At 40.8% G+C, this 16,672-nt stretch overlaps 1 pseudogene; it reads left to right on the forward strand.

Annotated features, from left to right (window-relative positions):
• Positions 1–7,826: 7,826 nt before the first annotated feature.
• LOC102968054 lies at positions 7,827–8,198 on the forward strand (annotated as a pseudogene).
• The last annotated feature ends 8,474 nt before the right edge of the window (positions 8,199–16,672 follow it).

Genomic DNA, 16,672 nt, shown 5'->3' on the forward strand with positions numbered 1-16,672 from the left:
TTTGTTAGAAATGTTGTGAGGGCGCCTCAGTGTTTCAGTCAGTTAAGTGTCTGACTCTTGATTTCGGCTCAGGTCACGATCTTGTGAGTTCCAGCCCTGCCTCAGGCTTTGCACTCCGCAGAGCCTACTTGGGATTCTCTCTCTCTGCCCCCCCCCCCATTCCATTCACCCTCTCTCTCAAAATAAACTTTAAACAAATGTTATGGAAAGAAAATTTATTAAGAAATTCATTTTAAAAAAAGGCAGTACGGGGGCGCCTGAGTGGCTCAGTCTGTTAAGTGTCCAACTTGGGTTCAGGTCATGATCTCGCGGTTCGTGGGTTCCAGCACCGTGTCAGGCTCTGTGCTGACAGCCCACTTCAGATTCTGTGTCTCCCTCTCTCTCTCTCTGCTCCTCCCCTGCTCACACTGTGTGTGTGTGTGTGTGTGTGTGTGTGTCTCAAAAAATAAACATTAAAAAACTAAAAATAAACTTTAAGAAAGTACATTTACAGTACTGTATTTATCGAAAAACATCCGTGCATCCGAGTGGACCCATGCAGTTCAAACCCAGGTTGTTCAAGGGCCCACTGTATATTTATGACTACCACCAGCACTGTTGAAGAAAAAGGCACTTCTACACAAAGCTGAGGAGCAAAATAATCAGACTCAGCATAAGATGAAAGACCTCATTCTCATTTTTATCAATTTGCTTACTAAAATTCCGATTGTTGTGACAAAGTAATTATGTAGAGGAGGAGCTATTTCAGCTGACATTCTAATAAAGCAGCAGCAGGGGGCTAATCTACCAACGTTATTGGGTAAAGAATTACAAGTTGAAGCCAAATTGTAAATAAATGTCCCACTGCTCTTACAGAGTTTGAATATACTAAAATTAATGCCTAGAGCCTAGCAGTGCAATTAATTTTGATATAATGCCCAACGTAGAGTGTGGGCTTATTAGCTAAGCCCTAAACAGCAAAGACAGGTGGCTCAAGAGCTTAGAGCCCGAGGCACCAGACCACTGTGCCCAGAACGTATTTCTTAGCTAACTCCCCTCAGATCTTCTGCAATGGAACTGAATGAGGCAAAAGTGTCCACCACACCTGTACTTAAGCATAAAAGTGTTCTTTTTCATGCTGAGAAATTTGTTGCTAAACAGATGCAAATCCCACCCTACATGTCTCCAATGCTTGGTAGCCAGTGGAGCAAAAGTGAGAATTTGAGCGTTCGTTTCTAGAACAGAGATAATGTTTCAAAACAACCACCAGCCCCACCACATCATCAAAATGTAATTTTATGGGAAGCCTTCTGTAATGTATACAAATGTCAAATCACTATGTTGTACACCTGAAACAAATATAAAACTGTATGTCACCTATACCTCAAGTTTTTAAAAATGTAATGTTGTATAAAATGTAATTTGTATAAAATGTCGACTCTCAATATATATTTGTGTTTTCACAAGGATTCAGTAACTGTTCACGTATAGTTTTTTTCTAATGTGTATTTATTTTTGAGAGAGAGAGAGAGACAGAGTGCGAGCGGGGGAGGGGCAGAGAGAGAGGGAGACACAGAATCGGAAGTGGTCTCCAGGCTCTGAGCTGTCAGCAGAGTCGACAAGGGGCTCGAACAGTGAGATCGTGACCTAAGCCGAAGTCGGACGCTCAACCGACTGAGCCACCCAGGTGTCCCTGCTCGGGTATAGTTCTAAAAGTAATTTCAGTGGACTTTTTTGCTATCCCCTTGTACTGCATCAAAGCAACGGAAAACCTGTATTTAATTTTAAAAAGCATTCTAAAATGTCCAAGTTCTTAAGGCCCAGAGGAGAACAAGGCAAAGCTGAGCCCTTCACAAACAGTAACAGAAATGATCTCATTAAGTACCACTGTCCAAACATGTCTGCTCTTCAAACAGATCAGGTAGTGAAAGATCCAATGGAGGTGCTGGTTTCTACTTTATCTCCACCTACAGGTTTTCGCTTAAGCTGAACCTGAAGCTTATGTTCTTTACAGGGTTCGCTTGTTCTAGAAGGAAAGAAAAACATTCCAAAGGAATGATTTTAAAAACTAAAAATTATGGTTTAAATAATGCTATCACTATTGGTCGAAGCCTGCAATACAAAATCAGCAACACAAAAAGACCCTTTAAACGTCCACACTGATTTTCCCCCTAATTTTGGTTTGCCCTGCTGCACCCCCTCCCCCATCTTTTAGGGCAACACAAGCCATGTCTGTTCACAGCAGTTGTTTTAGAGAAAAACAAACCCCTAGGCCAATTAACCCAATAGGAGCTAGTTAGTAATTTGTGTGATTCATTCAACTGCACAAATGTTTTTGTGCATCTACTAGGTACTTGGGCTACATCAGTGAAGAAAGCAATCATCAAGAATCTCTGGCCCCGGGGTGCCTGGGTGGCTCAGTCCTAGGCGTCCCACTCTTGATTTCGGCTCAAGTCAAGATCTCCCGGGTTTGTGGGTTCCAGCCCATGTCAGGCTCTATGCTGGCAATGAGGAGCCTGCTTTCAATTCTCTCTCTCTCTTTCTCTCTCTCTCTCTCTCTCTCTCTCTCTCTCTCTCTCTCTCTCTCCCCTTCTCTTCCTGCCCCTCCCCCACATGCATGTGCACTCTCTCTTTTTCAAATAAATAAACTTAAAAAAAATAAACTGGAGTTCTACTCAGTGAGTTCCTCATTTTTCTGTTGGTGCGTCCCACCTATCCAAACTTCTGTTTTTCTCTTATTAAGCCTGTGTTATACGGCCTCAGCTGAGAACTAAGGAGGATAGAAGGAAAATTATTTTTCCATCCCTACATAAGGACCCTGATTTCTCCCTTTAAAAAATTTTTTTAAAGTTTTATTTATCTGTTTTGAGAGAGAGAGAGCATGAGCAGGGGAGGGGCAGAGAGAGGGAGAGAGAGGATCCCAAGCAGGCTCCTCACTGTCAGTGCAGAGCCCAGTGCAGGGCTTGAACTCACGAACAGTGAGACATGACCTAAGCCGAAAGCAAGGGTGGTAGGTTTAACTGACTGAGCCACCTGGGTGCCCCAAAAAGATTTTATTTTTAAGTTATCTACGTGCCAGTGTTGGGCTCCAATTCACAACCCCAAGATCAAGAGTCACACATTCCACCTACTGGGCCACCAGGCGGCACCCCCACCCCCATTTCCCCCTTCTTAAAGACTTCTTGCTGAGATAGTTTTGTCTTAGAAAGATGACACATCTCTCAGCAGAACTCTGATTCCCAAAGTGTATGTCCCATGTCTTTGAACACCAGAAGACGAGACATGGTTTAATTTTTCAATCCTGCATAAATCACCCTACAAATCCCCATTTATTGCTGCCTTCTGTCCTTAGCATTTAACTTGGAAATGCTTTCCAGCGATAGCTCTTCCTTCTTATTTGCAGAAAAGATCTTCATTTTGGAACTTCTTGCCCTCAGATGAACACCGTAAACTTTACCTTCCCGTTGGCTACAAAACCTGCAACTCTTAAAGATGGCATTTGCTTTTGGTTTGGGCATAAAACTTTTTCCTCCAGCTACACTTTCATCACAATTATGAACTTTACCAACTAAGACGTTTCCTCTTACCAATCCCCAGTCTCTCATCCATCCATCATCTACTGCCCTTCTCACTCTCACTCCCCAAGCCCCTTTTCTGTGCCCTCTGAAAAGAGCAATAATTTCCCTGTTATTCAGAGATGGGGGGTGGGGATCCATCTGTGGCTCATGTGTACCTTTTTTTTTTTTAATTTTTTTTAACGTTTCTTTATTTTTGAGACAGAGACAGAGCATGAACGGGGGAGGGGCAGAGAGAGAAGGAGACACAGAATTGGAAGCAGGCTCCAGGCTCTGAGCTGTCAGCCCAGAGCCCAACATGGGGCTCGAACTCACGGACCGCGAGATCATGACCCGAGCTAAAGTCGGCCGCTTAACTGACTGAGCCACCCAGGCATCCCTGATGTATACCTTTAATTACTAACTTCTTTTCCTGACTTAGTCATTTCAAGCATCATCACCAGACAAAAGCTAGAGATAGTATTTTATAAAACACATTCACCTAAATGTAACAGAGACAATGCCATTATTTCATTTAAAATTTTTTATTTTATTTTTCTCTTTTCTCCAATTTTTCATTAAAAAATTTATTTTATTTTATTTTTCTTTTACTGAGCACTACATTTTCCAGCTTACCTTGCAATTTTACTGGGACTCTATGACTCCGTACTGGCCAGTGGGGGAATGGGTGGAAATGACATAAGCCACTCCCAGGTCTGAACATTAAAAAATATCACGCAGTTCTACACCCTCTTTTTCCTGTCTTCAACAATTTTGGAGGCTGCCTGTTGAAGCTGCATCACAAAACAATGGAAATACGGATCCCATGGTCTCTGGAAAGATAACTCCCAATGACCCACATTTGAATCTAGTTCGGTTGTGCCAACCCACTGAAGCCATGGAATTTCAGGGGTTGTTTCTATAACACAGTCTAGGATATTCCACTACCATATTCGACCTTAGTTAAGTCTTGTTCTACTTCCCTATCTCCCAAAGCAACATTTCACAGATGGAGAAACCAGGGCTCACTGAAGCCTGTGGCCTGGCTAAACTAGCACAACTAGGAAATGAGGCAGGCATCCCTCTGTCCTCTCCATACCAGAACTACTGCCCTATTCCTGGGGCCCTCCGTATACACTTTCTGCTCTTTGTCAGGTAGGGAAGGGAGAAACATTTTTCCCTCCACCCTCCTAGGATCCCTGGCTGGGGTCCTATAAGTTAGATTGACAAAAGATGAGGTTAGCAAGAGGAAAAGAAAACAGGAGTTTATTAACATGTGCATTGTGCATATGCATGGGAACACTCAGAGAGGAGTAACTCAAAGAGGTAGTTAGAATTCGGGCCTATATACATCTTGGCAGAAGAACAAAGAATTTTTAGAGAAGTGACAAGACAAAGGAACAGGATTTTAAGTTGCTAGGACAGCAAATTGTGGAAAGGCAAATATTAAGAAACTAATGGAAGATAAAGGCTAGTTACTAAAATTTGTTATGTAGATGCCTCTGGTGCCATCTCTGGGCTAATAAGGGTCTAGAGTTGTCTCCAGTGATTAACTTCTGTCCTTGATAGAGAGGGGAACAGGGGGCACCTCTACAAATTTATGTCCTGCTTTTAGGTAAATATGGGGAGGGCAGAGAGCTTTTCTTGTATCTGCCTTTTCTCAATTGCCTTCAGCTCAAAATAACTCTTATTCCAAAGTAGTGCATTTTGGGATGGCATATTCTGCTACCCTTCAATAGTGGTCTACAATTTTTATTGGACCATTCATCCTCAATTATCCTACACTTACCCTCTTCAGAAAGGTCATTTGTAAATAATTGCCATTACTCTGTTTAATGTTCAAAAAGTGATAGAATGGGCATACCGCATCTGTGGCCTCCTGGAGAATAATGGCAGACCTCTCTCATGTTTGGTTTATACAACCAGAATATTTGCAAGTTTCATGCTTCCAGCCAGTAAGGCAAAACAAACAAAAAGCCATATATTACAACCAGTACTATAAGGAAGAACCAAAATAAAAATCACTAGGTGATGTCAAAAGGGCCTGAAGGAAATCGTCACAATTCAGTCTTCTCTTATACCATGTTGTATGGAACCTCTACACCATTTTGTCATTTTGCAGCATGCTGCCATTTATAAATAATGACACTTCCCAAAAGACATGGGGAACACAGTTTTCCGTGTGTGTGTGTGTGTGTGTGTGTGTGTGTGTACATGCCCAAACTTTAGCGATGACTTTGTAAACATTCTGGTATCTAGTTTTCTCTCCCTCTATATCAATAGCACCACCATCTACCCACTTATCAAAGCCAGAAATCTGAGTGTAACGCCTGAGTCATCTGTTTCCTTCACCCGACAGCAAGTCCAATAATTCTTCTTCCAAAATAATCCTCATCTCTGACCTCTCCTATCCATCTTCAATGTCATCTCATCTCTTACCTGAATTAATGAGTAGCTTCTGAACTGGTGTCCCAGCTTCCAGTTGAAATTTCTATTACCCCAATCTCCTCAGCAAAGTGATCTAAAAACATAAATCAGATCATTTCATCCTTCCACTTAAAATTTATAATAGTTTCTTATTGCTTAAAATACAATCCAAACTCTACTATGGTCTCCAAGATTCTACATGACCTCGGTCTGCCCATCTCTCTGGCTTCATCGTATAGACTTGTTCCTACTCCAGTGACAGTCCTTCCAGCAGCTCTGTCTCACCTTTGCCTTGGGATTTGCTCTTGCCTCTACCTGGAATGCTTCACCCTGGCTGCCCTCATGGCTGGCTTCTTCTAATCCCTCAGGTTTACTTTTAGTTGTCACTTCTCCAAGGAGGACTATTCTGACCACCTTCATGAAGAAGGTCCTTCCCTCATTATTCTCTAGCATGGTATTCAATCTCCTCAGAAAACTTGTCACAGTCTGCAGTAATTTTGTCCATTGTGTGTTTACTTGCCTGCCTTCCCCACTAGAACGCTGTGTTTAGAGAGGTAAAATGATAATAGCTAATACTTTCTTTGTGCCACAGTCTACCTTAATTGCTTTATATGTGCAAGCATAGCCTGCCAAATATCTCCCGAAACAACACCTTTTGTTTTTTGATACCCAAACATCACAGAATGTATGTATCTCTCAATACAGAGTTTGTATTAAGCTGATGGAAAATTTTTATATTTATGTCTCCAAAAGTCCAATATAGTTTAGCCAAACAATGTGGGGGGAAAGGGTTCCAGTTTCTTTCCAAATTCAAGGGGTAAAACAGCAGCAACAATCATAGACGTTTTGAAAAGCACAGTGAGTATCCACAGAGGGGGTGTAGTCTTGGATGTTGCTGATGCTCAGAATGACCTCAGAGTGTCACGCTCAGAGTGAGTCATGCTCTGTCACTGGCAATTGTCCTGAATGCATTTACCGGTGCTTTCCATATTGAGCCATTGTTTTTGCTGAGAGCTGTACAATGAGTACCAGAAAAGTTCAGAAAGTTTTAAAGAGAATGGTAGATAAGAAATTACAAGGATAAAAATAATAACTACAATGGAAAAGATGTTGCTGTACATAAAACAACTGTTTTAAATTTTTTGGTGATCAATATTTTAAACATTTTGCATAAATGTGTTACATAGATGTGTTAAGGAAAAAAACCTGTTTTTCTATCCTCTTAGGTTCTGTCTTAGAGACCTGCAAATTAAACTGACAAAAGACAAATTAGCAAGAGAAAAGACAGATTTTTATTCCTGTATATTTATTTTTCACTGAAAAATGAGACTCAAGTAGACAGAACTTAGAGTTTATATATCATCTTACTAGGGGAGGGGGAGGAGCAGAGCAACACTTCCAGGAGAGCAAATGACTTCTTAGAAAGAGGGCATAAAGGGCACTTATGCAAATGAATTTTTTGAAAAATAAATGTGCCTTTAGAAAAATAGATGGAAGATATGATAGTTTGTGACAATGTCTATCTGGGTATCATGCAACTTCTGACTTTTCAACTCCAAGAAGAGAAGATTAGAGTTGCTGCTGGAGGGTGGGGGGTGCATTTATAACAGTCAAGCTCTTTTTTAAGGCTCACCTTTTAGGCAGATAAGACTGCTTAGGAACTCAGATGACTTTGTTCAAAATAATTCCTATGCCAAAGTGACATTTTTGGGGGAGGTATATCCTGATCGCTTCCAGTGTTTTAGTATACTTTAGTTGTGCGTTAGGAAATTGGTTGGGATTCTGGGTTGAAATGTAATATATTATACATATTTTTTTCCTTTTAAAATAATGTGAGCTCTTCCTTTCCAACCCCAGCCCAGCAGAATGGCTCCTGCGAAGAAGGGGGGCGAGAAGAAGGGCTATTCTGTCATCAATGAGGTAGTGACCAGTGAATACACCATCAACATTCACAAGCGCATTCACGGAGTGGGTTTCAAGAAGCGTGCCCCTCGGGCACTCAAAGAGATCCAGAAATTTGCTGTAAAGGAGATGGGAACTCCAGATGTGTGTATTGACACTAGGCTCAACAAAGCTGTCTAGGCCAAAGGAGTAAGGAATGTTCCACACCATATGCAAGTGCGGTTGTCCAGAAAAACATAAGGAGGATGAAGATTCACCAAACAAGCTCTATATGTTGGTTACCTATGTAGCTGTCACCACTTTCAAAAATCTACTGTTAACATGGATGAGAACTAATTGCTGATTGTCAAATGAAGGTATAAAACTGCATAAATAAATAAATAAATACATACATACATAAGAAATAGAACCCAGTTAGCATCTTCACACAGAAAATCTAATTTTCAGATGCAGATTATTAATATATACTGAGATACCATTATTAATTCACTTCAAGCAAATGTCTGTCTTATGTGATAGGTATTTTTATTCACCTTCCCTCTTTTTGTGAGGTATGTAAAGGTTAAGTAACAAGCCCAAGATTCTAATGGAAGTAAGTAGCAGAGCTGGACCTGAACCCAGATATCCTGAATATAAAACCTGTCTTCTTAACCACTTCAGGGGCTAAAGGGCCTCTCCCAAGGAAAGAGCCACATCTATCTAGTGCACTGTATGTATCCCAATGCCTGACAAGGCTCAGCCCGTAGTAGCTGATCAATTACTTATCCCAAATGAATTAATTAATGGGTTGAAGAAAACCAGAATAAATTACCCCCAAATATGCCTTTTTGACATAAAAATTATTTTCAGGTGAAAGCAATTAATAAGTAGCAAATGCAGGGGTGCCTGGGTGGCTTAGTCAGTTAAGTGTCCGATTTCGGCTCAGGTCATCATCTCCTGGTTCCTGAGTTTGAGCCCTGTGTCAGGCTCTGTGCTGACAGCTTGATCCTGCTTAGGATCTGTGTCTCCCTCTCTCTCTGCCCCTCCCCTTCTCACACTCTGTCTCTCTTGAAAATAAGAAAACGTTTAAAAATTTTTAAAACAAGAAGCAAATGAAGGAAAAGGTCTCTCTTCCCTCCCCCTACCCTGCCTAAAGGCAGGATATAAATTATTCTTCTTTGGAGACAGACTTTTATCAGATGACATCAGAAGAATCCATAAGCAAACCTTCTTTCATTAGTTTCCTGCCTTATATTTATCTTCCCACAGTTTGTCACCCTTGGAGACCTAAAACTACTTCCTTTCATCCTATAATTTCTCCACAAATGTATTGCTCTTTGTTGAAGATGCTACAAGAGCCAGAGTTCTAAGCCACCTCCTCGAGTTACTCTGAGTTTCTCCCATGTATATATGAGATATACATGGTAATGAGCTTTTGTTTTTCTCCTGTTAATCTGCTTTTTGTTACAAGGGTCCCAGACAAGAATTTAAAAGGCTAGAGTAGCAAGGATCTTCTTTCCTCCCTTACAGATGAAGGAATATATTTTAAAAAACACTGTAACTACATTTTGCCAAAATAACTGGCCTATCATCTTCAAAGATGCCAAGACCCTAAAAGAGTTCCTGAGGAATTCTTCTAGGTTGAAGAAAACCAAAGAGATATGACAACTAAATGCAAGGTGACCCTGGATTGGATCATTTTTCTCTACAGGATACTAAACAGTTGACAAAACATGAATAGGGACTGTGGACTAGGTGACTAATGATAGGACTGACTGCACACGTGAATGATATGAAGATTACTTCAAAGTGGAAACATCTGCAACAGCAAATGCAAAGAATTCCTATGTGAACTTCCCATATCTGACTACAGTAGAGCTTTGTGAGAGTCAGCTACCTCCTCCAGGGAGTTCTCCAATCAGGGAAGCATGACCTTGGGGACCAGGACATTCCAAAAAATTGTGTAAACAAGCTTCATCCCAACCTTCCATCCTTTGAAGCCCTAAACACCTCTACCTGCTCCCTTATTAAGTTGATGTATAAACCCCTTCCTTTAGCTGTCCAGGTTGTCTCTTCATCTGAAAGCTTCCACATGCACAAACTTTTCTCCTGTTAATCTAATGTCAGTTAATTCACAGCCCCCCATTCAAATATAAAATGGTAGAAGAAAATTTTCCTCCCACCAAAATGTATCACTGAATTTCCTGATTTTGACAGTTGTATTATGGTTACAGAGGAGTATCTTTGTTTGTCAGGAGAAAAATTGTCTTCTATGAACATTTTTGACACCTACAGAGGTCTTTTTTCTTTTTTTAAGATGTGAGGTAAATAAAGTTTGCACCAGGGGGAATGGGCAAGTTATATGTAATGGAAGGATGGGTGCTGTTGGCCACATATATCAAAGGTATAGCCATGCCTGTCAACAGAGGCCAGAGTTGTGGAGCCCAGGGGAACTTCCTCCAGGCTCAGACCCCCCAAGGTCATGTGCTTGAGGAACCTGTGGCAAAACCAATTGAGAAAGGAGCAAAGGGTAGAGGTTTTATTTATTTATTTATATTAAGTTTTTTTATTTTAATTCCAGTATTGATTCCAGTGTTATATTAGCTTCAGGTGTACAATATGGTGATTCAACAATCCCACACATTACTCCATGCTCATCGTGAGAAGTGTGCTCTTTAATCCCCCTCACCTATTTCACCCACCCCCACACCTACCTCCCCTCTGGCAACCATTGGTACAAAGGTAGAGCTTTGAGTCGGTTTTACTCTTATGCACATTTTGACTTCCTCACACCCACCACAGGCTGTTACCATCACCTTGTACATCAACTCTAAAGCCCACCTGGGTTCCCCAGAGTGAGACTGAGGGTAACACAGGGCTTAGAGTGGGCTCAGAATATGCCACCCCAAAATATGCCAGTTTGACATATTGACTATTTTGAGCTGAAGGCACTTGAAAAACAACAGGTGTAAGAAAGGCACTAGGACTTCCCCTTTTCCTCCTGAAAACAGGAGATAAAACTCCCATATGTAACAGACCCTCCCCTGCACCTGGAGGAAAAGAACATTCTCATCACCAGAGACAGGGAGTCAAGGCCAAGTTGAAGTTTTACAAACAAATTTAACCAAAGTAACCCCTATCCTCCTTTAGTCTCCTCATACATTTTAGTTACTTTTTCATAATTACTACTCTTTGGTCAATCTAGTATATAAACACTGAGGCCTTACTGCTTTTTTGAGTCTTCATTTTTCTGTGAAAGCTCCTATGTACATATAAAAATAAAATTTGTTTCTTTTCTTTTTAACCTGTCATATGTCAACTTAATTCTCAAGTCCAGCTGGAGTTCCTAAGAGGGTAAGGGAAAAGTTTTGCCTCCTATGTGACCCTAATAAAGTCCACTCGGGGAGGGGAGGCAGGGTTCTGAAGATTACTGCCATCAAAACAGAATTTTCCTTTACTTTTTCAGCAGATTTGCTGTCACACATGTACTTGGGTTATTCTCAACATCAAGTCAACATCAACATACACCAACAAAGGAAGGCATAGAACTGACCATGTTTATAACAGAGCCTGTTTTCCATGACAAACGACTTAATTTGGAGAACAGTGTAGAGTCTTGGCTCTCCAATTTCCCGCTAACACTGAGGTAAATGCTGCCAGTCTCAGGGATTTATTTCAATTCACTTTCATATATTAATTTGATGCACAGAAATCATTAACTCCTCCACCATACCTTTGTTCTCCTGATGTTTCCCTTTACTGCCTGGAAGTCTTGCTGACTGTCACAGATTTGCGAGGGTGGCTCTTGGTTTTGATACACTTTAAGGGCCCAGTGGGGCTTCTAGGTTCTTCTTCACCTCTGTGTATCAGCCATAACTGCCTAAGTTTATGTTCTGCTTGTTGAGTAACACTCTAGGCTTTATTTTCACCGTGTGGAGGATTTTATCACCCTGAATCGACCCAGTTACTGTGCCCATTTAATTATACTGCCTAATTTTCTTACTTGGGTAAATCTCTCAAAATCTTAGAAGGCATTTTAGAGAGTAATCAGACTGGTTCCCAAGATTTTACTCTTTACACTCAAGAATTTTATTTAAAATGAGCATGATTGTAAAAAACAAAAACAAAAACAACCACCAAACATGGAAAAATTATTGGGAGAAAATGCATCCAAATATGTTTTGGGGGGCGGGGGGCGCCTGGGTGGCTCAGCTAGTTGAGCGTCTGACTCTTGGTTTGACATCCAGCCCCAAGGGGGCTCTGCACTGAACATGGAGACTGCTTGAGATTCTCTCTCTCTCCCTCTGCTCCTCTCCCCCACTCACACTCTCTCACTCTCAAATGAAAAAAATATGCATATGTTTTTTCTTTTTAATTGTCTATATGAATTTATATATTATTCATAGTGGGAAATGTAATTACTTTGTTAAATGAAATGAACAGAGAACATTATCTTTCTTTTCAAAAAAAATTTACACATAAGGGGAACCTGGGTGGCTAAGTCGATTAAGTGTCCAACATCAGCTCAGGTCATGAACTCGCAGTTTGTGGGTTTGAGCCCCACCTCGAGCTCTGTGCTGACAGCTCAGAGCCTGGAGCCTGCTTCAGATTCGTTGTCTCCCTCTCTCTCTCTCTGTGTAGAGTCTTGGCTCTCCAATTTCCCCCTAACACTGAGGTAAATGCTGCCAGTCTCAGGGATTTATTTCAATTCACTTTCATATATTAATTTGATGCACAGAAATCATTTAACTCATACTGTGTGTCTCTCAAAAATAAATAAACATTAAAAAAATTTTTAAATCTTTCACATATCTTTAGATCAGGGTGAAAATAGGTAGCCCTGGTTTAACAGAATAAGAAATATTTCTCTGATGAAAATCTGTTTTCCTATCTACTCTCACTATAAGATTAATGATGTGGTCCCACCAAAAAAAAAAAAAAAAAAAAAAAAAAAAAAAAAAAAAAAATCCCTTCACTAAACTGAGTTTTAAAAAAGTTGAATAAGGGAGCTCCTGGCTGGCTCAGTTGGTTGGGCATGCAACTCTTAATCTTGCAGTCGTGAGTTTGAGCCCCATCTTGGACACAGAGATTACTTTCTAAAAACATTTTTTTAAGTTAAATAAGAAAGAAAACTTTCAGTAGTGATTATTTGGTACTTTTAAAACTTGTGGATGGACTCAAAACAATGAATAATGTAGTTTCTGTTAATAAAAGACTCCTCTGTCTCTCCACCTATTCATCCAATTCCTGAGCCCCTGAGGTCTTAGGCGAGCAACAGTGAATAAGACAAACCTATCCTTGCTGCTCTGAAGTTAGCAAGCTACAGAGAATGGCAACAATGAAACAGGCCATCAGGAGTGATTGCACTGGGGCATGATGGACCCTGAGATCAGAAAGAGGGGCAGCTGGGAGTAGTGGATGACCTCTTTGGACAATGTCTTGATGAGCTTACTTAGAATTTCCTAACCTTGGGTTATATATATTTTTAAGTTTTTATTTTCATTCCAGTTAGTTAGCATACAGTGTAATATTAATTTCAGATGTACAATATAGTGATTCAGCACTCCCATACAACATCTGGTGCTTATCAAAGTGCCCTCCTTAATCCCCATCACCTATTTCCCCCATCCCCCCTACCCACCTCCCCTCTGGTAACCATTAGTTTGTTCTCTAAGGGTCTATTTCTTGGCTTTTTTCTCTCTCTTATTTTTTCCCTTTGCTCATTTTGTTTGTCTCTTAAATTCCAGTATGGGTGAAATCATATGGTATTTGTCTTTCTCTGACTGAACATTTCACTTAGCACTGTACTCTGTAGCTGCATCCATGTCATTGCAAATGTCAAGATTTCATTCTTTTTGTGGCTGAATAATATTCCAATATTCCAATGTATGTACATGTATATATATGTATATATATATCTTCTTTATCCATTCATCAGTCAATGGGTGCTTGGGCTGCTTTCATAATTTGACCATTGTAAAAAATGCTGCTGTATCCCTTTGAGTTAGTGTTTTTGGATGCTTTGGCTAAATACCCAGTAGGGCGATGGCTGGATTGTAGGGTAGTTCTATTTTTAACTTTTTAAGGAACCTCCATACTGTTCTACCACCAATAGAACATTGGCTGCACCAGAGGTTATATTTTTTTAGATGCAAATTTTTGGGTAAGTCTTATTGGCCAATCCTTTGGCTAGGGGAACACAGCCCCCAGCTGTGGATGGAGCCCTCCCATTACAACCTTCACTACTGAATATTGACATGATCTGCCCCCTACCACCTCCACCCCAGGAACTGAGACAATATGTCCAATTCACTTAGTTGTCTTGGTGTCTAGCTCAGGGCCTGGCCCATGTAATACATTTAATAAATGTTGAGTGAACTGTTTGCTGATAGTAATGACACTGCATATCCTTGCCTTATATGAGGGTACATGGGACTCGCCCTGTGATTCTAAGGAATGATGAATTAATGAGAATTATTACTCATTACTGACAGAGAGTAGAAGCTGGAAAGCTTAAAGCTATTATTTTTAAGTGCAAATGTGTAAAATAGTTCACATTATGTAGCCTCATGAGTGCTTCTCCTGATCTTATCCAGATGTGGCTACAGAAAATTGTGGCCTGAGATGGCCCCAACACAGAGACAGCCTCACCAGGCCAAGGGCTGCGATGCATCCACACATGCACATATATCTCTCAATATGCCAGTGAGGATCCCAACACTCCTGACCCAATTTTCCTTCTCCCCAGCTGTACCCCAGCCTCTGAGGACAAGCCACCCTGCCACATTTCTTCCTGGACAATGTGTGATAGGAGAGCCAGAGGAGGTAAGGAGTTTGTAGGAGAGGAAAAACCTTTCCTCTACCCTCCTAGCTTCTCCAGCTGGAGCTTTGTGAATTAGACTGACAAAAGACAAGAAGATTATAAAGGATTAACAAGAGGAAAATAAATGAAGAAACCAGAAGTTTATTAATATGTGGTTCATACACATACATGGGAGCATTCAGTGACGAGTAACTCAGAGGGGTGGTATAGTGTATTGGGCTCATATAACATCTTAACAAAGAATAGTACATTTTTAGAGAAGTGTCAAGACAAAGGAAAAGGACTTTGAGTTATTAGGGTTGGCAAATTGTGGGAAAGCAAATGTATGAGGAAACTAATGACAAATGAGGGCTAGTATTCACAGGTTTGTTATATAGATTCCTTGGGTGATACAGGTCTAGAGTTGTCTCTGGTGATTAACTTCTGTCCTTTCTGGTAGAGAGAGGAGGGGGACACTTTTATAAATTAATGACCTGCTTTGCAGAGAATGTTTGTTGTGTTTGCTTCTTCTCAACTACCTTCAGCCCCAAATAATCCTTATGCTAAATTGGTAGCAGAATACGCCACCCTTCAAGTTCCAACAGATTTGGTCAATCTATATCCCTGAGAGACCTCAGAGCTGGGAGACAACACACTAAGGCTGAAGAGAAAAGGTATTTTGAGGGGATGTGGTTGTTGACAAGAGACTTGTGCAAGTATGGGTTACAACAGAATTCATGGAGACATGAGAAAGGGGACATGAGAAAGCCAACTAGGCATTATGACTTGGATCTTCTTTGATGTCTTAGAAGAGACAGGAGTAAAGAAAATCATTTGGTTATATACCCATCTTTCTTAGTCTGTTCAGGCTGCTATAACAAAATACCACAGACTGGGTAGTTTCTAAACAGCAAAAACTTATTGCTCAGGTTCTGGAGGCTGGAAGTCCAAGACCAGGGTGCTAGCATGGTTGGGTGAGGGACCTCTTCTGGACTGCAAACTTCTTGTTGTGTCCTCAGATGGCAGAAAGAGTCTCCCTTATAAGATCATTAATCCATTTATGAGGGCTCCACCTACCTTCATGACCTATGTGCCTCCCAAAGGTCCCACCTCCTAATACCATAACCTCTGGGGTTTAGAATTTCAACATATGAATTGGGGGTGGGCACAAACATTCAGGCCACAACACCATCTATCTCTCTACTTTTTTTTTTAGAACTGTACTTATTTAAATGTGACACCATTCCAAAACTGAATGATGAGGCCACTGTGGACATGAACACCTCTACTTGGTCCTGATGAGAACTGATGGGCATCTCATCATGTCTAGCACCAAACCTTATCCTCTTCCCACAATCTGCTCTACCCACAACCCACTCCTCTGCTAATGGTAACTCCATCCTTCCAGACACTCAACCCAAACCCTCAGTGTCCTCCATGACTCCTTTCCTCTCATTCCAGCATCCAGCTCATCAGGAAATCCTCTAGGCTTAACCTTCCAAGTACATCCAGAATCTGACCACCTACCGCCACCATGGCTCCTCCCAATCTGAACATCTATTATCTTAAATTACAACAATGGCCTCCCAACTGGTCTCCCTGCTTCTACCCTCAGCTTCCTACAATCTATTCTCAACAGAGCAGCCAGAATGATCTTTGTGCACCCTTTCATAAGGTACAAAACAATTCAACTCATTTATCTCCTGTGCTTAAAATGCTGCAATGGTTTTCTTCTTCCTTACGATAAAAGCCAAAGTCCTTTTTTTTTAAATTTAATCTATTTTTTAATTTACATCCATGTTAGTTAGTATATAATGCAACAATGATTTCAGGAGTAGATTCCTTAGTGCTCCTTACCCATTTAACCCATCCCCCCTCCCACAACCCCTCCTGTAACCCTCTGTTTGTTCTCCATATTTAAGAGTCTCTTATGTTTTGTCCCCCTCCCTGTTTTTATATTATTTTTGCTTCCCTTCCCTTATGTTCATCTGTTTTGTATCTTAAAGTCCTCATATGAGTGAAGCCATAT

This window comes from Panthera tigris, chromosome B2, assembly GCF_018350195.1.
Source record: "Panthera tigris isolate Pti1 chromosome B2, P.tigris_Pti1_mat1.1, whole genome shotgun sequence".
NCBI classification, from domain to species: Eukaryota; Metazoa; Chordata; class Mammalia; order Carnivora; family Felidae; genus Panthera; species Panthera tigris.